Below are 7,597 nucleotides of genomic sequence, written 5' to 3'. Positions count from 1 at the left end.
AGGTCCAAATCCCAGCACTATTTAAAATTTTAGTTACAGATAAAAATTTTACTAAAATATTGGCTTAAAAAGGCGGTAATAACTCTTTCATTAGCAAATGGGTTATACATTTTAATAACTATAGTTTTAGATTAGTCTATCTCATGTACATGAATTTTTACGCCCTCCATTCTCTGATCTTTCTTAACTCTTGGAATTTTTGCTACAAAATCTTTAAAGATCGCATTTGTCATAAAGGTTACATCATATATTCTGCGCCTTGGATAATCCTGTATAGCTAAAATCTCACTCTTTTGTATACTGAAGGTCCCCATTAAAACATTACTTATCAGATATTCCAGATTGTAGATCTCTTTCTTTGCTTCAGTAACAAAAAGGCGCACTGTGTATTTTATCCGGGCGTAGTCTGGGATTTGGTTTTCCTCCTGTTGTTGTTGTCTAGGTATATTCTCTCTTAATTCTTCTGTTCCTCCTCTGGTCTTTCCTTTATCGGCTCTTCCTTTATCTCCATCCTCCTTCCGTGAATCTTTCTTCTTTTCTTGTCTTTTTTCAGGTCGTCCTCCTTTTCCGATCTCTGCGAAATGCGAAATTCAAAAATACAGGTGCTCTCCTAGCCGTCCGGAGACTTCTAGGGGTAACGGGGATCGCAACTCGACGTCCCCGGAACTAAGCCTCTCTCCCAATAGCAGCAGGGGGGTGAAGTCCAGGCTATAAACCTGAACGATCCCCCCAGGCCGAGAGAGAGGGTACCCGGGTCCTACCTTCTGACAAACAGACCAAGTGCAGCTCACAAGTTTTTATTTTTATTCTTTTTATTTAAATTTTATTTCAAGATAAAAGTTAATGCATATATACAGAACAGAACAAGCAAAAACAAAATATCAGGCATTACCATATAAAGAAATCATACATTTACATCAATACTTAATCAGAAATCTCCACTTCTTGACTTTCCAAATTCCCTCTGAATCCAAGCCACCACCGTACTGCTTATCCCACATATAAATTATATAAAGTCCGGACAAAAATAACTTTACACACTCACTCTCTGACACCACATCCTTTTTAAAGACTAACAAATTTCTCACATCCCACAAACACTCCATAATACAAACTATAATGAACCACAACATTTTTTCATTCACCCTACCTCTTGCCCCAATACCGAACATCCCCGCTTTCCAATCCATACATACCACACCTGTCAATTCTTTTACTAGCCCACTCACACTACCCCATACTTCAGATGCATACTCACATTCCCAGAACAAATGCCTTACAGATTCATTACCCCCACACCCTTCCCTTGGACAAATTTCTGTTCTAATTAGATCCCTCTTTTTCTGGAACTCTCTAACTGGCAAGATATTATGTAGCCCCATCCACACAACATCTTTCTGTTTGTTTGATACACCACATATCAACACTTTTTTCCACACACTCACTGCCTCATTCGACCTCAACCCCACAATATCACACGCAATCTCTCTTTGTTCAATTTTCATCATCACTTTTCGCTTATCCTTAAAATCATTCATTCCTACATCCCACAAATCAAACTTTCTAATAAACCTTTCGATCACATCATACCATACCGGGCACTTGAAAGACACAGGCACTCTAGCATCCCTTTCACGCCACTTCAATCCATACATCATCCAACCAGCCATATATTTTACCATATAAGCACACTTATTCTGTTTTCCCACTAAACACACAATTTTTAATATAATTTAAACCAAGAAACAACTCAAAATTAAGGAAATTTAAACCACCATTCATACTACTTTTATACACATACTCTCTTTTTAATCTTTCCATACGACTTCCCCACAGAAACGTAAACACTAATCTCTCCGCTTTCATAACTTTTTTTGAACATACAGGATACACCCCAGCCACAAAAAGAATTATTGGTAGAATAACAGCCTTAATTATCAGCACTTTCCCTGTAAGTGAAAGGTCTCTCATTCTCCAAAAATTTTGTTTTTTCTCAATCGTTCTTCCACATTCATCCCAACTCTCATCTCCTTTCAAATCATCATTGAAACTAATACCCAACACCTTCACATCACCACTCTCATTCTTCACATTCTCCAGACAAATACTCCTATCACCAAAACATTTGAAACTACACTTACTCCAATTCACTTTGAAAGCTGACACACTACAAAACATCTAATTTGGCGAGATAAACGGGAAACAAGGCGCTCATAGGGTAGTAGTTTCTGGTAGATAGTGTTAGATAGAGTATTGTATCAGTAGTTCCACTCACCTTCTGGTGTTTGTGCTTGTGTCAGCACAACACTTGCAAAGGCGGGGGATAAAAATCCGATCTGGATGAGGTATGCCGCCGGTATCTTTCTCAATCCTTGGAGTTGCCAGTACTCCAGAGGAGTGATGTAGAATGCTAAAAGAGGGCTGTGTACTGGCTTGTACACACTGTGATACCTTTTGGCGCAAAACCACAATAGCACATGTCGTCTTTTTTTAGAAATATTTATTTGTTCGGATGACAACGCGTTTCGGAGTTAAAACACTCCTTTATCAAGTCTTATGGGCCGGGCAGACACGATTGGCAGGGCTGGTCCAAATGCTGGTGCCTGGTCCTGTCCTTGTGTAGCGCGGCTTGCCATGTGCGTGCAGGCGCGCGCTTTAAAAGCCGAACAAAAAAATATGAACATCGTCCATATATCCTAATACCTTCACGACTTTCCCCATACTCCCTGGAATTAACATACCTTTCATCACTTTATCCTTTCTCACCAAGCACAGCAACACTTCAATCACAGCAATAAAAAGCACAGGCGACATAGGGGCAGCCCTGCCTCACACCACTTTGCACACTCACCTTTTTACTCAACCATCCATTAATCAAGAATTCACTCGACACATTCCCATAAAAACTCTTCACACCCTCTACAAACATTCTTGGAAACCCCATCCACTGCAACACAATAAACATAAATTGATGAGCCACTCTGTCATACGCCTTTTCAAAATCAATTGATACATACAATTCTGCTTTCTATACATACAATCCCCAATCACATCTCTCAACAAAAATAAATTCCCATTCATACTCCTACCTGGCACCACACAAACCTGGTCTTCATTCACAACCTCAGCAATTACATCACGCATCCGAGTCGCCAACAACTTAGCATAGATTTTATAATCCGCGTTTAATAAAGTGATAGGTCTCGAATTCTCTACCTTATTCCTATCACCTTTTTTAAAAATCAGAACAACCACACCATCCTTCATTGAGTTACCTATTACACCCTTCTTCCACATGTATTCACAAACTTCCAAAAAATCCTTTCCAATCCACTCCCACACTCTCACATAAAATTCTATCGGTAGTCCATCCTTACCAGGCGTCTTGTTTTTCTTAAAACTCCAAACAATCTTTCTTACTTCCTCTATAGAAATATCCGCACACAACAACTCACGACTATCCACACAAAGTTTCTCATCCAACGCTTTCAACACTTCCCACAATTAACTTTCATCAATCTATTTCTTCCCATATAAGTTCCCATAGAAGTCTTCCACTACCCCAATCACACTTTTACCACTAACACACGTACAACTGTTATCTATCAATTCCCACATGTCCTTTCTTTTATCACATACCTTCTTAAAGAAAAATCTAGAGCACTTCTCATTCTTCTCAATCACCTCAACTTTCGTCCTAAATATAATCTCCTTTCCCTTTTTATCCATGAACAAATTCCTTTCCCTTTTCGCTTCATCTAACAAAACTCTCACATCCACTCCCATAGCATTCAATTTTCTCAACCACTCAATCCTATGATTTAGATTCTCATATTCATTCTTCAACTTTCTCGCTCTCTTATACGCCCATTTTTTTAAAAAAGAGTTTAATTCTCGATTTTACCCATTCCCACCAAAGTAACACATTCACAAAATCATTCTTTCTCAGTTTGCACCTCTCATACTGACTCTCATCACTATCTCATCCTCCAACAAAACCACATTCAATTTCCACACACCTCTACCATACATAGCCTCTTCATCCCCTTCCACACAACAAGACAAACACATATGATCCGAAAATAAGACATCAAATTTTGAAATTTTTTTACAAGTTAAATTTTTAGACAACAGGAAAAAGTTGATTCTTGAAGTAATACCCCCCTATCTGCCCCCCGTCACATCCCTTTTCTCCCCCTCCATTGTGCAGTTAAAGTCACCTAACAAAATAGTCGGCATCCTGCCTAACAAAAACATATTTAACTTGTCTAGCAACTCTAACCGCTCATTCTTCTTAGCAGGGCAATAAACATGAATAACTCTAATCCTCCACCCTTTATAATTAATTATGGCAACCACACACCTCCCCGCCTCCACAACCGTGTGAATCTCAAAAAAACAATCCTTGTGACACAATAATATCCCCACACCATCGTTCCTATTTACAGAAGAACCTGACCACTAAGTCTCCCCATAAGACCACTCACCAGCAGGCACAGGTTCCGAAATGCCACATTCCTGGAGGCAGGCTATATCTGGACTTTGATTTTTAATCCAATCAAGAAAAGCAGTTCGTCTAGTTTTAGACTTTAATAGCCTCACATTCAAGGATAGGAAAGATATTGCAGTTTTTCTCCCCATTGGAGGATCTTGATTCGGGTACAATTACCCATGCCCCACTGTCTTTTTAGACGATCCCGCCTGGGGGCTGCCCTCCTGACCCAAAGACTCTGGTTCTTGCCTCATCCAAATGCCTCATCCAAAAAAACGCATTGTCCGGAATACAAGGAGCTGGGTACTCCTCATGTCTTATCGGGCTCTGTTCCTCCCCGCTGAACTGTGGAGGTGACAAGCAAAGTTTCTTCTCTGTCTTCTGCCGGTCTCAAAGTTGGCGATATGAAATCACTAGGGGAAGCAAAATCTCCCTGCCCCGCCTCCTCACGCTGCTCCTCCATTCCATCCCAGCTAGCAGGCGGAGATCCGGACAAGGGAGACAGCACCTCCCCCTCTCCACGAAGAAGTGCACCAGACCCAAACAGCTGAGGAAAATCATCTGTGCGAAAGACATCCATTTCCGCATTCTTAGGAACGACAGGAGGAGTAAGTTGCTGGACACTTTCACTCGGCTGTATGCTGGTCTGTGGTTGAACAGGCTCCTGGGATGCCTGTGCTGAAGTCTGCGGCACTTGCACCATGCTCTTTTGTTGCGGACCAGCAGCCCTTGCTCTGACTGCATTTGCATAGGAGGTAGGTCTTGCTCTGAAACCCCGGGAAGGACACTCTGCAAATGCATGACCTTCTTTCTCACACAGGTTGCACATAATTAGGTTAGTACAGTCCTTAGTAGCATGCCCCTCTTTGCAACATTTTGAACAAGCAACAGAGGGACACTCACAGTTTGCTTGCACTTGTCCGTACATTTGACACTTTCGGCAATACGCTGGTGCGTCCTGAAAGAAAATAAGACCCCTGTCTTTGCCAATGGTGAAGCTCTGAGGCGGATGATTCACTTCACCTGGACTCAGCGGGTCAGGGCGGAACCTTACAAAGTACTTATGTTTGACTGTCCATAAACCATGAGTCCCCATTACTTTATGCGAATACACCACTTTTTCACAGTATTTCGTCAGAAAAAGAAAAATATTGTCCGTGTCAACATAAGGATTGTACATAAAAACAACTAAATGCGCATCCCTGTTATATAAAACAGTAAATGTCAAGCCGTCCAAATTAGGGTTATTCTTATTTGATTCTAGAAAAAAATACAAATTGTGGCAAGCTCCAATAGATGTCAGGACTAGCACACGTCGTCCACCCATTCTGTCTTGTAAGCAAAGAACATCCGACATATTTACGTGCAAGGTTTTAAAAAGTACCTCCTTCACAAGATAGTCGTCTGTAAACTTGTCCTTTTTCTCCTCATCAATGGTAATTCCAAAAGCATTTCGGACCCGGAAGTCTCCGGTCCCAGCGTACTCGATCCTTACGCCCATTTTCAGATCGCCTTCCAGGAATCCAACCCTCTCCCAAAGCTACAGGGCTAAGAGCATGGTAGGAATCCTTCTGACCAGACACTTGGTCTTAGCCAAAAGGCCGAGAAGCGATAACCCGCTCGGCCTCGACAACGGGGCCGCTGTTCGCCAACGCAGAGCACTTGTCAAAAAAAAAACAGTCTACAGGCCCCAGCCCCAAACACAGTCCGGGAGGCTTTATTCTCTCACAAACCAGGGAAAACGTGCGTCCTACGCTCTGGAATCACCAGCATGCTCTACTTCGTGTTTTTCGTATCTGCATAGCTCCGCCCACCACTTCTGGTCACGCCTTTTCGTCGCACGCAATTCCTGGTGCCAAAGCACGCCAAGCAGAAACATGGATAAGGAGTGAATGGAGAGTAGTGTGAAGAAGAAAAAAAAAAAAAAAGAAGGGTATGCATTGTTGATTGTGATGTCACGGGCCCATTGTTGAGTGTTCCATCAGGGCCCTTGTGATGTCACCCACTGACCTAACCTTACTTGACCTCTGACCTTACTAGCCTCTTGTGACACGTGCAGTGTTCCGTCCATTGGACAGACATGGCAGGTCCAGCTGTGGCTGATACATAGCAAGTGCTGGACTACATTTTAGCCTACAAGTCACCCAGTTTAATGGATCCACAAGAGGGAGACACAGGCAAACAAACTTTACTTATTTAATAAAGAAATAGGAAAACAAAATTGGTTACATCAAGCAAACTTGCTACAAAAGGGTCAATTCAAATTAACAACTCAGCAGACTGCCCAGGTGTGCACAACAGGCCCAAATCGAAACAGAGGTGCACGGAGTGGAGGTCCAAAAACTTCATTCAGGTGATAAGCCAATTAACACAACAATTAAGCCATCAATCTTAATTGGATTTGGACTGTGAGGAGAGGTGACTGGCTGGCTGGGTTGCTTGGTGCTGGAACAAACCCACACACAGGTGATGCAATTAAGAGATTGACAGGCTAGATGCAGCAGCACCAGGGATGCAGAAAGCAGCACAGCAAAACCCTCACAGAGGAAGAAGAAGCTGAAGTGCAGGACTGCTGAGGCAGGGCACAGCAACTTTCCACTTGCTTGCTGGAAGGATCCTTGAAATCCATCACTCAATTTCATTCTGTTTTTTCATACTGGAATAGAAAGGGTGCACCGATCCTGGAGGTACTGCATTACCAGGTCAATGCATTGAGTGGACAGAGCAAGCTCTTTTTCCATCTCCCTGTTCGAAAAATCCATTTAATATATGGTCCCCAGATAGGGGACGTATCAGATATTAAACTGATAAGAACAGATTATTATTTTTTATTTTTTTATCCATATCAGAATATATACAGCACTCAGTATACATCATCTCGGCATCTTTAACACACCAAATCTATAAAGAGTACTTTCTACTTCATCATCCTGGACTTTATTATTTTTTTCAAACAGGAAGAAATCTCCACTTTTTATACTTCCACACCCCCTCACTATCTAAACCACCACCGTACTGACTATCCCATTTATAAACAAAATATAATTAGATACAAAAGGTTTCACACATTCCTCCACAGCTACTGACTCTCTCTTAAACACCCAC

General features: G+C 41.8%; 1 non-coding gene across 1 annotated transcript; it reads right to left on the bottom strand.

The window, feature by feature from the left end:
• Window positions 1-7,157: 7,157 nt before the first annotated feature.
• Window positions 7,158-7,348, bottom strand: LOC122942757. Its single transcript, XR_006390694.1, has one exon. It is a non-coding gene; the product is annotated as a U2 spliceosomal RNA (small nuclear RNA).
• Between the last annotated feature and the right edge of the window lie 249 nt (window positions 7,349-7,597).

Source organism: Bufo gargarizans, chromosome 6 (assembly GCF_014858855.1).
Source record: "Bufo gargarizans isolate SCDJY-AF-19 chromosome 6, ASM1485885v1, whole genome shotgun sequence".
NCBI lineage: Eukaryota > Metazoa > Chordata > Amphibia > Anura > Bufonidae > Bufo > Bufo gargarizans.
This window is presented reverse-complemented; position numbering and strand designations above follow the sequence as displayed.